The sequence below is a fragment of the Sorex fumeus genome, unplaced genomic scaffold, assembly GCF_029834395.1.
Source record: "Sorex fumeus unplaced genomic scaffold, SorFum_2.1 ptg000034l, whole genome shotgun sequence".
In the NCBI taxonomy this organism is placed as follows: Eukaryota; Metazoa; Chordata; class Mammalia; order Eulipotyphla; family Soricidae; genus Sorex; species Sorex fumeus.
Window position 1 is genome coordinate 9883947 of NW_026606091.1, and position 18150 is coordinate 9902096.

An 18150-nucleotide genomic window follows, 5' to 3' on the forward strand; every position below is an offset into this window, starting at 1 on the left:
ATGATAAAAATCATTATACATGGGATGTCACTTAGTCCATCTGTGCTTCAATTTCTTCATCTGTATCTAAGGACTATCATGGATATTAACAGATTTTATTATTTTTGTTGTCTGTTTTGTGGCCACACCTGACAGTATTCAGGTCTTACAATTGGCTCTGTGCTCAGGGATGACTCTTAGAAGTGCTCAAAAGACCATATATGGTGCTGAGGATCAAACCCAGGTCAGTGGCATGCAAGGCATGCACCCTATCCATTGTTCTTTCTGGACCCCTTTGAAAATTACTGTAATCCCTTACATTTAGTTGGTGTTCTTTAAGTCGTGATTAAGATTATTACATGATGCATTGACCTTCTTTAACATTCATTCATCTCTTTAAAGAAAATGCAACTGTATTCCCTAGTTTCAATCACCAAAGCTACCCACTGAGGATATATCTTCCCTTATAACTTCTTCGGGGATTCGAGATGAGGTTTCATTGCTTGATCCAAACCACTTTGCAACCTTTTTCCTTCAATGCCAGACCATTAAATATAAGCCATTTAAAAAAAAATTTATTAGTGAAACACCATGAGGTACAGTTGTAGACTTACAAATGTTTGTGCTTGGGTTTTAGCACCCATCACAGTGCTCCCAAGTCACTCCCATTACTTTGTTTGTCTGTAACTACTTCTTTGTGCTCTCTTCCCCAATCAATTTGTAAGGTCTCATCCTTCTTAGACACTGAAGCTGTACTGTAAGTTAATATTGCCTTTCTCCCCTCCTTATGTCTTTTGAGCAGTTTACTTTAATGCAATGTCCTTTTTGTATAGATACAGGAAGACAATATTATGCTTTATAACTTAGGATTTAATTGGCCTTGAATATTATTCACTCCTGGGCATCTGCCTTCTCCACTTAAGCCTCAGTTGCAATCACTTCCTAGCACTCCAAGGGCAAGGTCCAAACGAGGGACTGGATGGAACCAGGGCAAGCCGATAAGTTATGTGCTACCTACCCTGGAATCGAGATGGGCCAGGCCAAGGAGCCACAATTCTTAACTATAGGTTAAGAGTTTTATCATAGGCAAATGCTGTCATGATCTAAAAGTAACAACAAGACTAGGACCCTGCTGCTAAGAATAGGAAAGCTATCTGGCCTGAGCACTGCAGTCTGAGATCGAGATGGCCCTAGGAGAGCAATTCTATAAGCTCAAAGTATTTCTTACTGTGTCCATACAAAATGATTTATATTATGTATGCTTATATGTTGGTCGGACAAGGAGAGGAGAAACACACCCAGGGATTTCTGTTCTAGTGTGAGTTGATCTGCTAAATGAGAATCTGCCCTAGAAACTGCTTTCCTGTGTGTCCTGACTAGCTTGGATGAGACTGAACTTTTCTCCCCTTCAAACTGCCTTCAGTAAATGATTTCAGTTGAGGCAGTTTCCCTTATCTCACAGGAACCTAGCTGGTCTTAGGTAAGCAGATCTCAGGTGCTAAGGCAGGCCTGATCTTTGGGATGTAGATGACTGGCTCCAGGCAGGTTGATCTTTGAGATGTAGACTCCAAAAAGCTCTAGCAGACTGGTCTTTGATGTGCTAATCCAAGTGCTTGTAGCTTGTAAAAGGTGAGGTCAAGATTACTGGCCAGTGGATATAAAGAAACAATGTATGGTTTGCCACCTCAATATTCTTTCTGTAACTCCTTTTGATGACATCACTATATTGCGCCCTTTAGAGGTGCCATGATCTATATAAGGGAGATTTCAGGGTCCTCTGGGGGGAACACATGAGTCAGAGAACCTGGGAAGATGGGACTAAGGACAGAAGCTGAGAGAACAAAGGAGCGCATGCTTGAGAACTCCTGAGGCTTCCATGACATACATCTCGTCCATGTAATAAATTGCTGCTAAGACCAACCAGCCTGGCCCTTGTTTGCTTCCTTCACCTGACCATCGCCATTGACCTCCCTGGAGTGGGGAAATGGCCTGAGATTACTGAACGCAGATAGCGGGAGAGATAGGTCGCTGCCGCCCTTAGCCCATCCGTTTTCTGTGTGTGATTACACAAGTGCCCATTTTCCACCACAACTGATCCCAGTATCCCTCCCACCCCTTTGGCAGGGAATTCCCTTTTGTTCTCTCTCTCTCTCCTTTTGGGTGCTGTGGTTTGTAAAAGAGGCATTGAGTGGAAATCACATTCAGTCTATAGTCTACTTTCAGCGAGCATCTCCCATCCTGGGAGGATCCTCCCAACACCCTTTATTTGGTGCTCCCTTCACTATCTGAGCTGCCTTTTCCCCTAGCATTATCCTCTGGCCTCCAAGCCATGAAGTGAACCTCCTGGTACTTATCTTGGCTATATTTGGGTGTTAGTCTCCTATTTTGTTACTTTATGTTCCCCAGATTAATGCAATCTTTCTATGTCTGTCCCTCTCCTTCTGACTCATTTTGCTTAGCATGATACTTTCATGTAGTACCACTTGTATGTAAATTTCATGACTTCATCTTTTCCAACAATATAAGCCATTTCTTAAACCACTTTTTGCTACCAATTTCCTGGTCACATTAATCATGCAGTGATGACACTGGCCTCTGTCTTATTACCAGTCCTTACCATGCCTATCAAGATCCTGAATGACTCTCATACCTACATCACTGATTCATTCTATAGCTTTAGTTTCCATATGTTCCTCACCTATTTACCACAACACAGCACAACACTGTCCTCCCGTTGTTCATCGATTTTGCTCAAGCAGGCCCAGTAATGTCTCCAGTTTGAGACTTCTTGTTACTGTGTTTGGCATAACGAATACGTCACGGGTAGCTTGCCAGGCTTTGCTGTGCGGGCAAGATACTCTCAGTAGCTTGCCGGGCTCTCCGAGAGGGATAGAGGAATTGAACCTGGCTCGGCCGGGCTGACTGTGTGCAAGGCAAATGCTCCACAGCTGTGCTATCACTCCAGCCCACCCTATTTACCAATACCCTAAAAATATTGACCTATACAATTTCTAGCAAATCTCTATTTGAAGGATTCTTCACTCTGCCTCATTATCTTTTATTCTTGTTGTCATTCTGGTACTATTCCAAATATTTATCCCATTAATTCCTATTTTTGTCTTACTTTTTTCTCTTTCCCTCACATAATCCTTGTGCTCACTTTTTCTTTTACCCAGTTTAGAATCCAGAGAAAATCAGTGTAACTGTTCCACTACAAACCTATTAAATCCCTTTCCCCTCTCTTCCTCTCTCAATTTTGCCTTGAAAATTTTCAACTCAATTTAAATCTGTTTAAATTCAGCCAAATACTGGAGAAAGTGAAAGAGAGGGTGGGAGAGAGAATCATGGTCATTTATTTCTAGCTTAATATCAGAAGTGATACTTCACTGCTTTTATTTTACTCTATTAAAGCAAGTCTAGCCCGGCAAGCTACCGAGAGTATTCGATATGCCAGACACAGTAACAACAAAGTCTCCAATGGACGTTACTGGGCCCGCTCGAGCAAATCGATGATCAACGGGAGGGCCTTTACTTACTTACTTACTTACTTATTAAAGCAAGTCTACAAGTCCAGTTCATAACCAAGGGGAGGAGACAGTACTAAAATGCTTCCAAGAGCAATAGAAAGCAAGGATGATTGGAGGCCACCATCTCAGAGACTGCCTACCATAACTAAGTTTCAGTGACCCAGCTCAGCAATACCAATGGGCTATGAGCTGCCTTCAGCTGACTTCATCTCTCAGTGACATTTGATACCATTGATTATCTCTTTTTAAAACATTGAGTCTGTAAGTTTCTGAAACAGCATATTGGTTTGCTTGGTATTTTTTTTCTTCTCATTAAAAACTCCTTCTCCTCTACTGACCTCTAAATATTGAAATGCTTCAAGACTTTGTCCTTAGCCTTCTTATCTTGCATTCTTACGTGATCTCATTTGATCCCATTGCTTAAAATAGCATCTTTATGCTGACATGTCTCAAAATCATGTCTCCTCTGGTATTTACTTTTCTCCTGAGCTCCATATTCATATATCCAACTGCTTACTCAATATTTATTCCCACTTGGGTGTCCGATAAACAACTCAAACTTTGTGTATCTTAAGAATTATTGATTTATCCCAATTCTATCCCTATTTCCCATCGTTTATGACCCCAATATCCTACTACTCAAGTAAAGCTATCTTGATTTTTCTCCTTTAGTTATTACATGTAACCAGACCATCAGTAAGTCTTAATTTCTCTACTTCCTAAACATAATCTGAATCTTACCTTATTGGGCTATCTCTAATTATTATTACTTCCATTTAAACTAATTCTCACTTTTATCTGAACTTTGGAGTGGCAGCAAAAGAGGTATCCAGAAAAATCTTTTAGAGAGTATATATCAGATTACGCCACTACCCTGATTAAAACTCTTAAATGATTCATCATTGCAACAAGAATAAAATCTAAGACCTATCTTGACTCACCAGATAATAGAGAATGTGCTTTCATTCTTTTTGTTTATTATTTTTTAATCAATTTTTAATTGCTATGACATAGTTACAAAACTTTTGGATTGGGTTTCAGTCATACAATATTCCAACACCCATCCATTCAACGGTATAACTTTCCCACCATCAATATCCCCTGTATCCCTGCTGCTACCCCGTCCCCAGTCTGTCTCTATAGCAGTCCCTTTTTCTTCTCTCTCTCTCTCTCTCTCTCTCTCTCTCTCTCTCTCTCTCTCTCTACTTTTGGGCATTATGGTTTGAAATACAGATACTGAGGTGCCATTATGTTTGGTGCTTTACCCACTTTCAGTACACATCTCCCACCCAGAGCCATCCCTCCCAACCATCATTGTCATAATGGTCCCTTATCTATTCCAACTGTCCTCTCCCCCAGCCCTGAGACAGTCTTTCAACCATGGATTGTTTGTCCTGGCCCTTGTTTCTACTCTCCTTGGGTATTAGTTTCATACTATGATATATATATATACATATATCTATATCTATATCTATATCCCACAATTGAGTGCAATCATTCTATGTCTGTCCTCCTTCTGACTTTTTTCACTCAGCATGACACTCTTCATGTCCATCTTTTTTTTTTCTTTTTGGGTCACACCCGGAGATGCTCAGGGGTTACTCCTGGCTCTGCGCTCAGGAATTACTCCTGGGAGTGCTCAGGGGACCATATGGAATGCTGGGAATAGAACCTGGGTTGGCCGCTTGCAAGGCAAATGCCCTACCCGCTGTGCTATCACTCCAGCCCTCCATCTATTTTTAAGCGAGTTTCATGACTCTATTTTTCTAACAGTTGTATAATATTCCAGAGACGTGCTGGAGCGATAGCATAGCGGTAGGGCGTTTGCCTTGCACGCAGCCAACATGGCCAACCCGAGTTCGATTCCTCCGCCCCTCTCAGAGAGCCCGGCAAGCTACCGAGAGTATCTCGCCCGCACGGCAGAGCCTGGCAAGCTCCCCGTGACATATTTGATATGCCAAACACAGTAACAACAAAGTCTCCAATGGAGACCTTACTGGGCCCGCTCGAGCAAATCGATGAACAACGGGAGGGCCTTTACCTTTACCTTATAATATTCCATTGTGTGGATGTACCATATTTCTTTAACCAGTCATCTCTTCTCAGGCACTAAGGTTGTTTCCAGATTTTGTCTAATGTGAACATTGCTTCAGTGAACATAGAAGTGCAGATGTCATTTCTTCTGTGTTTTTGCATCCCGGGGGTATATTCCCAGAAGTAGATGCTGGGTCATATCGAAACTCAATTTCTAGTTTTTTGAGGAATGCACACATTATTTTCCAAAAAAGACTGGACCAGTCTGCATTCCCACAAACAATGAATAACAATCCCTTTCTACCTGCATCCAAAATAACACTGGTTGTTCTTATTCTTTTGGATGTGTGCCAGTCTCTGTGATGTAAAGTGATATCTCACTGTTGTTTTGATTTGCATTTCCCTGATAAAAGCTAATTCTACCTCTTCTACTCCTCCCACTTTCTCAAACTCAATTCTATCAATTGTTTTTCTACTTGTTACTTTCTACAATATAATTTTTTTCTATATTTTTCTTCCTCACATATTCCTAACTTATTTTTCTTTAGGGCCTTTGCATTTGCTATTTCTTCTGCTTAGAATGCTCTTTCTTCCAATATTATATTAGTTCTCACTTTCTCATAACTCAGGTTTCAGCCTAACAATTAACATTCACAATTACCTTTGATGATCATCCTTAAAAATAGTAGCCATCTTCTTCACCCCAGTGAATTTGTCCCTTATCACTTATCACTTAATCACTTAATCCCCGTTATTCATCGATTTATTCGAGCGGGTACCAGTAACGTCTCCATTCATCCCGGTTGCGTGCTAGCGTAGCCCAATGGTATCTGTTCGTTTTAGGAACATGTAGAGCCTCAAACCGATCATTTAGGGTCTTGACGAAGAAGTCTGACCATCTTATAGGTGGGCGTCCACGTGATCTTTTGATGTCTCGTGGAATCCAATCAGTAATGGCTCTAGTCCAGTGGTTGTCTGTAAACCTCATTACGTGTCCAGCCCATCTGATTTTTGATGTCTTGGCAAATGAGACAGCGTCCCTGATTCTTGAGCGTTGAGGAAGATCAGAACTCCGGATTCTATCTCTCATTTGAGTGAATCGTGATATTCCAAGCATAGTTCTTTCGATTCCTCTTTGAGAGACCCGAATAGTGTTCTCATCCTGTTTTCGTAGGGTCCAGGTCTCTGAGGCATATGTTAATGCAGGAAGAATAGTGGAATCAAAGAGATGTGCTCGTAGCTGGAGGTTCTTTGTCCTTTTAGTTATTTCTTCAATGCTCTTGAAGGCATTCCAAGCCGCTCTCTTCCTCCTGCACAACTCAGGTGCCAGGTCATTCATCATGTTGATTTCTCGACCTAGGTATATATAACTGTTGCATTCGGAGATGGTGGTTCCGTTGAGAGTGAATGGAGCGTCAGGAACAAGGCTGTTTCTCATAAACATTGTCTTTGCAAGATTCAGCTGTAGTCCGACCTTTCCACATTCATGGTCAAAGTCGTTCAGCATTTGTGCCGCTTGGTTGATGTTTGGTGTTATTAGAACGATGTCATCAGCAAAGCGGAGGTGGTGTAGTTGCCGACCATCTATCTTCACTCCCATGTTTTCCCATTCCAGCCGTCGCATGATGTTCTCGAGGGTGGCACTGAAAAGTTTTGGTGAAATGGTATCACCCTGCCGGTGAATTTGTCCCTATCAACAAATAATTCTATTTTGTTATTTTTTATTTTTTTCAGTATATAAGATGAACTCATCTCAGTGCTTTTATTTTTAGCTTATTCTTCCCTCTCACTAGTAAATATGCTCTTAGAGATAGAATCTTTATTTCTTTCCTGTTTTTCACAGTATTCCTGGTGTCTGGATAGTTTTTGGCACAGTATCAGTGCTCTATGTTTGCCAACTAACTTCACAGTTCAACCATCAAGAATTAAGTATCTATTGTCTGCATGTTCCCAAAACAAGTCCTTAACTTTATTGTGAAAAGGAACATATGTAGAAAGAAAAGTTTAGCTGAATAATTACCAAGTGCAAACATTCAATTAGTTTATGAAACCTATGTTACTCAAAGTTGACCATATCAACTGCTCCTTGTCAGACACTTATGGTTTATTTTTTTACTTATGCACAAAGGAACTGAATATTGGCGGATATAAGTGACTCATGGTTCAAGGTTGTAGCTGATGTCTGATCAGGGATAGGAACCATGTTTGCTTGATCAAAAAATTATGTCCACCTAGGCACCTCTCACAAGATTAACAATCAGTATTGTTTACAAAGAGGATGATTGAGTATAGTAAAGAGAGAACAAAGTATTCAGGCAGAAGACAAGATGTTCAGGGGTTAAGATATTGGGTCCCAATACAGAAAAACTGCCCCAAATCCAACCCACAGATGAGAAATTGATTTCCAGCATGCTGCATCCTTCAGTGTTTCAGTGTACTATACAATACAATCTCTTTGATTTGTGTTTTATATTCATGAATCACTCTTCAAACTATGTAAAACCACAATATATATGTTTTAGAGTTTGTGGGAATTCAACCCCCTAACAAGGCCCCCTCTCCCCACCACCAGGATGGGATATGTCCTTAGGTAATATCTAAGTCTAGATCTTAGAATTCGGTGTCTTGGTGTCCTTTTTTATGGCATCTTCATAATCATGCCTCAGAAAATCAAGTACCTCGGAATCAGCTTACCTAAGGAGGTAAAGGAACTGTACAAAGAAAACTATAAAACGCTGCTTCACGAAATAAAAGAGGACAAAAGGAAGTGGAAAAATATTCCCTGCTCATAGATTGGGAAAATTAACATTGTCAAAATGGCCATATTCCCCAAAGCATTATACAGATTCAATGTGATCCCTATAAGGATACCCATGACATTCTTCAAAGAAATGGATCAAACACCTCTGAAATTTATATGGAACAACAAACACCCACAAATAGATAAATCAGTTCTTGGCAGGCATCACCTTCCCCAACCTTAAACTCTACTATAATGCAGTTATAACTAAAACAGCATGGTACTGGAACAAAGGTAGAGTCACAGACCAATGGAACTTGGTGGAATATCCTTACACACACACTTAAATATATGATTATCTACTCTTTGATAAGGGAGCAAGAAATGTTGCTGGCAAAACTGGACAGCTACATGCAAAAAAAAAAAAATGGGCTCAGACCTCTACCTAACACCATGCACAAAAGTCATATCAAAATGGATTAAGGACCTCAACATCAGACCAGAATCCATAAGGTACATTGAAGACAAGGTCGGCAAAACCCTCCATGACATTGAAACTAAAGGTATCTTCAAAGATGATATTCCACTGGCCAAACAAGTGGAAACAGAGATACACAAATGGGACTATATTAAACTAAGAAGCTTCTGCACCTCAAAAGGTAACATGACCAGAATACAAAAACAATCTACAGAATGGGAAAGGATATTCACCCATTACCCATCCTTCAAGGGGCTGATATCAAGGATATATAAGGCACTGGTCAAACTCTACAAGAAGAAAACATCTAACCCCATCAGAAAATGGGAAGATGAAATGAACAGAATCTTTCTCAAAGAAGAAATCCGAATGGTCAAAAGGCACATGAAAAATTGCTCTTCACCACTAATCATCAGGGAGATGCAGATCAAAACAACAATGAGATATCATCTCACACCAAAGAGGCTGGCCCACATCCAAAGGAACAAAAGCAACTGGTGTTGGCGTGGATGTGGAGAGAAAGGGACCCTCCTTCACTGCTGATGTGAATGCTGATTGGTTCAACCCTTTTGGAAACTGTATGGATGCTTTTCAAAAAATTAGAAATGGAGCTCCCATTTGACCCAGCAATACTACTCCTAGGAATATATCCCAGAGAGGCAAAAAAAGTAGAAATGACATCTGCACGTACATATTCATTGCAGCACTGTTTACAATAGCCAGAATCTGGAAAAAACCTGAGTTCTCAAGAACAGATGACTGGTTAAAGAAAGTTTGTTGCATCTACACAATGGAATACTATGCAGCTGTTAGAAAGGATGAAGTCATGAAATTTGCATGTAAGTGAATCAACATGGAAAGTATCATGTTAAGTGAAATGAGTCAGAAAGAGAGGGGGTCAGACATAGAAAGATTGCACTTATTTGTGGAATATAAAGTAACAGAATGAGAGACTTACACCCAAGAATAGTAGAGATGAGTATCAGGAAGATTGTTCCACGGCTTGGAAACCAGCCTCACATGCTTGAGGGAAAGGCTGCTCAGATAGAGAAGGGACCACAGAGTTTTAAAGAATGCTTGGTGGACCTGGTCAGAATGGGAGTGCTTACGTTTGCAATCTGTAATTGTAACTCACGGTGATTTGTTAAAAAATCAAAGTCACGGTCATGGTCCTCCCCTTGTTCATCGATTTGCTCGAGTGGGCCCAGTAAGGTCTCCATCATGAGACTTGTTATTACTGTGTTTGGCATATTGAGTATGTCACGGGTAGCTTGCCAGGCTCTGCCGTGCAGGCGAGATACTCTCGGTAGCTTGCCGGGCTCTCTGAGAGGGTGTTAAAAATAAAAATAAACAAATAAAATACATCTTAGAATGCAAGGGGTTTGCGAATGTGCACCTAGAAAAGAATAGAATATAGATGAAAATATCTTATGGCTGCAAATGTGCACTAAGCTAGCATGGACCGTTGTCTTTTAGGTGTAGGGGCTGCATGGGCAAAAAAAGAATAAGAAAGTATTACAGATGTATATTTTAGGAGTGCCTTCTGATAAGCTAAGTGGACAACCCAGTCTCTGCTCTTTACCTATTGAATGTTGATATGCTACTAACTGCCTTTAATGTCTCTGTCAATGTAAACAATGGCTGGCTCACCTGTTGGGAGTTCCTGAGGGTGAAGGAGTGACAGTATTGAATAAATGTCCTACCTGTGAGGCCACTGATTCTTACCTTTGAGACCCTAAAGCTTGGACAGTACACATGAGTTTGTTTCTTTATATGCTTGTCTCATTCTCTGTGACCTACCTCCTGTTCAGAGGTTGAAGGTGCCAATCCTATTGGCATTAGGTAATGGTTGGCAGAAAGGGGATAGGGCAGGGGAGTTTCACCTTAGGGTGGGAAAACTTGAAAGTGGTTCTACTTTCATATTGGCTTCCTGACTATTTGCCAGAGTCAGTTAAACAGGCCGTGCTCTCTATTGAGAATTCTATTCCTCATCAATTCATTCATTGCTCTCCAGTTTCTAAGTTAGAGGCATTAATTTTATTCTTTAGAAGTCTAGACCTCAAAACACTACACGTCTCAGGATACACAAATTTCATTAAAGCAGTGCTTTCTGGGTTGTAGAACTCGCATGGCTTAAGATTTTTAATTCTATTAAAAATTCGTAGACATACTGAATTCGTAGACATACTGAGCAGAATTGTTTAGATATCTTTATTAGTAAACAATAGCTAGTTATAATATTACTGGATACCAGGGATGTAGCACTGTAGCACTACCCTCCTGTTGTTCATCGATTTGCTCTAGTGGGCCCAGTAATGACGGGGAGCTTGCCAGGCTTTGCAGTGCAGGCGAGATTTTCTTGGTAGCTTGCTGGGCTCTCTGTGAGGGACAGAGTAATCAAACCTGGGTCAGCCGGGCCAGCCGTGTGCAAAGCAAATGCCCTACCGCTGTGCTATCACTCCAGCCCAGGGATCACGGTCCTCCGGTTGTTCATCGATTTTTTTTTTTTTGAGCGGGCCCAGTAACATCTCCATCATGAGACTTGTTGTTACTCTGTTTGGCATATCAAATACATCACGGGTAGCTTGCCAGGCTCTGCCGTTTGGGAGAGATACTCTCGGTAGCTTGCCGGGCTCTCCGAGAGGGGCGGAGGAATCGAACTTGGGTCGGCCATGTTGGCTGCTTGTAAGGCAAATGCCCTACAGCTGTGCTATCACTCCAGCCCAGGGATAAGTAAACCAAATTAATTTTTTAAAAAATTCTGTCTTAACAATTATAAAAATGCATCTTATCTTAATTTTTCTACATAGGAATTAGGTTTCGTAGGGTTTCTGGTTGTATTTGCTTAAAATTACTCTTATTATTGATATCAGTTGGAAATAGGTTTTACTGTAAATCACAGAACTCAGAATAACTAAAAAGGTGCAAACTTAATTTTCCTCTATCAAGTCACACAAGGAGATCTGGTGGCTTTACAACCACTAGACTCTGGCTCCTGTTGCTCTCCATCCTCCACACAAGATTTCTATCCAATGTTTCAAGTGTTTTGGCATCATCTTTTGTGTTTGTCTACTGGCCAACAGAAGAACAAAGAGAGGGAGAACCCTTACTTCTCTCAAGAATATTTCTGAGATGTTACGAACATTTAACAGTCTACTGCAGGTACTTTAGCAAATTACCATAAACTACGGGACTTAGAAACATTAGAAATTTGTTCTTCATTGGAAGCTGAGAAGTCCAAGATCAAAGTGCCAGCAAGGCATATTTGATGTCTGTTTGGTTCATGGATGGTCACCTCCCCAAAGGAGCTCTATAAGTTTTTGTAAAAAAATTAAAATATGGGCACAAATTTCATTCATAAGGACTCTATCCTTATTTCCTAATGCCCTCCCAGAAGCCTCACCTCCTAATATCTGCTGAGTATTAAGACTTTGACATATGAATGTTGGAGGAACACAAGCTTTCTGTCTGTAGCATTTTCTACTTGTGACTGACCATTGTCCAAGAGTTAACTTCAAAGCTTGCAAGGGAGAAAGGAACACTGTCTATTTAATGACCTTGTGATCAGATAAACTCATAATTTTTATATTTTGAGGAAGAAGTGAAAACTACACCTTAGAGAATAATTATCAGTCTGCCACAATAGGGATACAAACAGAGGGTTTTGTGGTTGCAAAGACCATACCTTTTGTTATTCTATACACTGTCTCCTGAGTACCTGAGCAACAAACAATTTTGAAAATCATTGCTTTGTGTCATAGGGCATCTCTGTACCATGGAAAACCAGGCTCTGATACACATATAGAGAGAGGATCTTAATTATAATCTTTTTTTTGTTTGCTTCCTCAGCATTTTGGATGCATTCGTATACTCATCTTGTTTATGATAATACTTGTTTTCAGTCTTTAAGACTCAAACTTTGCCTAATTGGTAATGTTTATTACATGACTTGAACAACCTCATGGCAACCCATCTTCCTCACTTACATTTCTATAAAATATCTAGCATCTTACAGATATTTAACAAATACTTTGGGGTTTATTTTGTTTTTGTTTTGTTTTAATGGTGCTCAGAGGCTACTCCTGGCTCAGAGCTTGTGGAAACTTCAGTGCTACTTAAGGGACCACGTGGTGCCAGGGAATTTATATCTGGTCTTGTCTGAAAGGCCTGTGCCCAGTTCTTTGAGCTATCTCCCTAGCCCAACTGCATGTTTGTTGAATAGATAGATAATGAATGAGTGGATGGAAAGTCAGCAGCTTTCCCAATTCAACTTGTTTTTTTCTGATTTTCAGTAGTCATAGTTCCATGGACAGTTCAACTTATCCTGTTATATATTGGAAGAAGAGCAAAGAAAATGAGAATGAAGAAAGGATAAAAGAGACTAGGTACAATTATAGAAGTTCTTTAGTCCCCTGTTCTTTCTTTCACTTTAATAGTATTAATACAATCATGAATTTTTTTTTTAACAAACGGGTGCCCATAATATGTTCAATGAAATATCTAAATAAAACACATTCGAGACTCTTGAGTGTATTAATGTCTCCAAACAGGAATAATTGCAGAGTTGTAATTGATTTTATCCAATCAAAGTTTATATACTTTGTAGTATCTTCTTCATTGAAAACTTAAATAAAACATTGCAATGCATCAAAGCTGTAGGTATTTTTTTTGTTGTTTTGCTTTGTTGGGTCACACCTAGTGATACTCAGGGGTTACTCCTGGCTCTGCACTCAGGAATTACTCCTGGCAGTGCTTGGGGGACCATATGGGATGCCGAGATTGAACCCAGGTCAGCCGCGTGCAAGGCAAACACCTTACCTGCTGTACTATCACTGTGGCCAGTGTAGCTATTTTTTTAAAAAAGGTGATCAATACCCATTTGTGATCAGGGCTTATTCTTGGTTCTGTGCTTAGGGATTACTCTTGGTGTTGCTTGGAGAGCCAGGGAGATTCTTGATTCTCTGTTGTAGGGATCAGTCCTGGTGATGCTGAGGATCAAACCTTGAATAGAGATTTTGACATTAAATTTTTAAAAAAATATTAATAGAGGGGCTGGAGAGATAGCACAGCGGATAGGACATTTGCCTTGCACACAATCGAACCGGGTTCAATTCCCAGCATCCCATATGGTCCCCTGAGCACCGCCAGGAGTAACTCCTCAGTTCAGGGCCAGGAGTAACCCCTGTGCATCGCTGGGTGTGACCCAAAAAGCAAGAAAAAATTAATAGCTTGTGCTGGTATATTCAGTTATCTCAACTCCATAAAGAGGTAAACACTACCACATTCTCCATGAAAAACTCCAGTAAGAGCCATTGGCATGGTTTGAATATAAGCATTCAGCTACTAAATGACTTTATCAAGCTACAATCCCTGTGCTCAGCGATTTAGAGGAAATCAGCAGCTTAACCAAGGCTCTTTTTTTTCCTACTGAGCAGTTGGGGGCCCAAAATAAAACATTATTACATCAAACTGCAGACAAACAAAAATCTGAATATATTCACTATCTTCTCAGGGCACTGCTGTACCTAATGAGCACAGCTGAGCCCAAAGACGTCAGAATGTGTCTTGCTATTAGGCGATGGGCTGCAAGCTTATCAATTAATTACAGAAAACATTGTGGGGTCTACTGTGTAAAGTAGGGGAAAGGTCAGAAGATGATGTGAATATTTTCCAATCAGTGAAAGAAAGAACTGATACATTCCTCTGACCTTTTCAAACATAAGAATAAAGATTATCTTTATCAATTAGCATGCTAAAAATAATTTCTGGACTGCCCAGTGCTTTCTGATGAGTGGTGAGAAGTAAGTTTATACCTATGATGTATAACAACTTGCTCGAAAGAGCCTATTTGGGGAGATTTTCTATTTCCTCAAAGTACATATGAAATGTAAAACAGCATACTCGGTTATGTTTTTGAGTCTTTTAATCAGTGGAAAAGGCTAACGTTTCTCTAGAAACATTGGTACTGAGTTCTTCAGTTTTGAAATGTGATTTTGCTTTGGATACTAAGCATAATACTAAGGATACTAAGAATAATAAAAAAGGTAACTTTTTACTGTGGGAGGTAATATAACTCATTATCATCTCCCCCATATTTTTTGTTTATTGAACATCAACAAATTATTTTATTTAATCCACAGAAATCCTTGGAAAATGTACTTCGATATCACCATCTAACATAAAATTAAAAAATGGAGTATTAGAAGGTAAAGGCCCTCCCGTGTATTAGAAGAAGTAAGAAATTAGGCCATAAACTACAGAGCTGCTAAGTGGGTAGTCAGAATTCAAACCAAGGAGATTGACTCACAGTCAGTATCTTTTATACCATAATACTTTATTGACCTTTGCACTTCTGCAATGGGTAATAATGTACCAAGAACATACTTTTCTCTGGCATAACATGACATATATATGTGTATACATATATATATTTTTTATGCTGGAATATAACTTGGTTATAAGAAAAGATAAAATCAGTCAATTTCTTGCTAATGGATGAATTTGGAAAGCATCGCCCTAAGTGAAGTTAATCAACTAGGAAGGATAGATACAAAATTATCTCTTTCTTCTTTTTATTTTTTATTTTATTTATTTATTTAATAGTGAGACATCATGAGGTACAGTTGCAGACTTACACATTTTTGTGCTTGGGTTTCAATTATACAATGATCAAACACCCATCCCTCCACAAGTGCGCATTTCCCACCACCACGGATCCCAGTATCCCTCCCACCCCCCCAGCCCCCATCCCACTCTGCCTCTGTGGCAGGGCATTTCCCTCTTTCTCCTTTTGAGTGCTGTGGTTTGCAAAAGAGGCATTGAGTGGCAATCATGTTTGGTCGAGAGTCTACTTTCAGCATGCTTCTCCCGTCCTGGGAGGATCCTCCCAACACCCTTTATTTGGTGTTCCCTTCTCTTTCTGAGCTCCCTTTTCCCCTAACATGTGTGGTTAGCCTCCAGGTCATGGAGTAAAATTCCTGGTACTAATCTCTGCCATTCTTGGGCGTTAGTTTCCTATTTTGTTGCTTTATGTTCCCCAGACAACCTAGGAGCCGCCCAGCATCAGCAGCACTGCTGCTGCCCGGGAGGACGCCACGCCCTCCTTGCAGAGCCTGGCAAGCTATCCGTGATCTATGCCAAATAGACCAAATTGATATGCCAAATCCAGTAATAAATGGATCTCATTCCCCTAGCCCTGATTATGCAGAGTCGAGAAGGATATGGAAGGAGAAGCTGATAAAACACCAAGGCAGACATGGGCTGCCAAAACGCAGAAAAACAAAAATGATTGTCTGTACTTTTAATGCTCGTACGCTGGCATCTGCTGCATCCATTGAAGACCTTATGGTACAAGCACGAAAGATCAAGTACGACATCATTGGTCTGACCGAAACGAGAAGACATCAATCCCATCATGCTGTTTTCGACACTGGAGAAGAACTGTTCCTTGGAACATGTGATAAAAGAGGCATCGGTGGTGTCGGTATCCTTGTCAACACAAACTTAGTCACAAGCATTGATTCATTTGAATGCCTAACAACCCGAATCGGACGATTACACTTGAATAAATGTGGCTCACTACCGGCAGTTTCTATCTTTGTTGTCTACGCACCAACATCCAGTTATGGTGAAAAAGAAACTGAGAAATTCTACATGGAGCTGGAGAAATTCTATAAAGAAGATCACACCTTCTACAAGATCATTGTCGGTGATTTTAATGCCAAGATAGGACCAAGAAGATCAGTCGATGAACTCCACATCGGAACCCATGGCCTGGAATGGAACGAACAAGGTGACAGACTGTCTGAGTTCATCATGTCAACCAAAACCTTCCATGGTAACTCACAATTCCAAAAGGCTGAATCTAAACGTTGGACATGGGAGTCTCCCGATGGACGGTTCCACAATGAAATAGACCACATCATATTCAATCGGCGGTTTTGCCTAACCGATGTTGCTGTTGTCCCAAAATTCCAAACGGGATCAGACCACCGTCTTCTTCGTGCAAAATTCTACCTCACAGAACGAGGAGAAAAGAATGCAAGGTTTAAGAAGAAGACTCCCAGAACAACCACCAACTGGGAACTCTTTGGCTCTGTTGCAGCAACATGGGAAGATGCCGTCATTGACAACATTGATGAGGAATACGATCGAATGATTCAGCACCTCCATGATTGTGCAAGGAATGCCAAGAGAGAGATAACCACAAAAAACCGTCTTTCTTCGAACACTCTTGAACTTATTCGCCAACGTGGTGTGGCACGTGCCTCAGGCAACCACAAGCAAACGTCCGAACTGGCAAAACAGTGCAGAAAAGCCATCAAGGATGACCTCAAAAACAGGAGAGCAGCAGTACTGGTAGATGCAGCAGAAGCTGGGAAAAACATTCGTAATGCCCGCCTGTCCTTCACCAACTACAAAACCAAGATGACTGCCCTCCGACATCATGATGGATCTATCACATCTTCCAGAAGGGAAATGGAGAAGATTATTCATGAATTCTACTCAGATCTCTTTAATAGCCACATCCACTTGCCCACATACCACATACCACATGATGGATATGTCGTTCCCAATGTTCTCCCTTCCGAAATCCAACATGCCATCTCGTCGGTAAAGAAACAAAAAGCACCTGGCCCAGACAAGATCAGACCTGAACACCTGAAGAACTTACCATCAGTACTCATCAATACATTAGCTCGACTCTTCACACGCTACCTGTCTGAATGCAAGGTTCCATCCCAATGGAAAACCAGCAAGACTGTACTACTATACAAGAAAGGAGACATCCACGACATTGGCAACTATCGCCCAATCTGCCTATTGTCTGTCATCTACAAACTATTCACTCGAGTCATCCCGAATAGGATTAGCAGAACACTAGATGAAGGACAACCATGTGAACAAGCTGGATTCCGAAAAGGATTCAGTACCATCGACCATATCCACACAATAACCAAGCTCATTGAGGTATCTCGGGAGTTCAAGATGCCGCTCTGTCTAACGTTCATTGATTTAAAGAAGGCCTTTGATTCTGTTGAGACGGAAGTGGTCATGGAAGCCCTAGCCAATCAGGGCGTACAAACTCAATACATCAGGATCCTTCGTGAGCTCTATTGCGGATTCACTACCAAGATCTCACCATTCTACAAAGAAGTAATCATCCATATCAAGAGAGGGGTTCGGCAGGGTGATACCATTTCACCAAAACTCTTCAGTGCCACCCTCGAGAACATCATGCGACGACTAGAATGGGAAAACATGGGAGTGAAGATAGATGGTCGGCAACTACACCACCTCCGCTTTGCTGATGACATCGTTCTAATAACACCAAACATCAGCCAAGCGGCACAAATGCTTGCGGACTTTGACCATGAGTGTGGAAAGGTTGG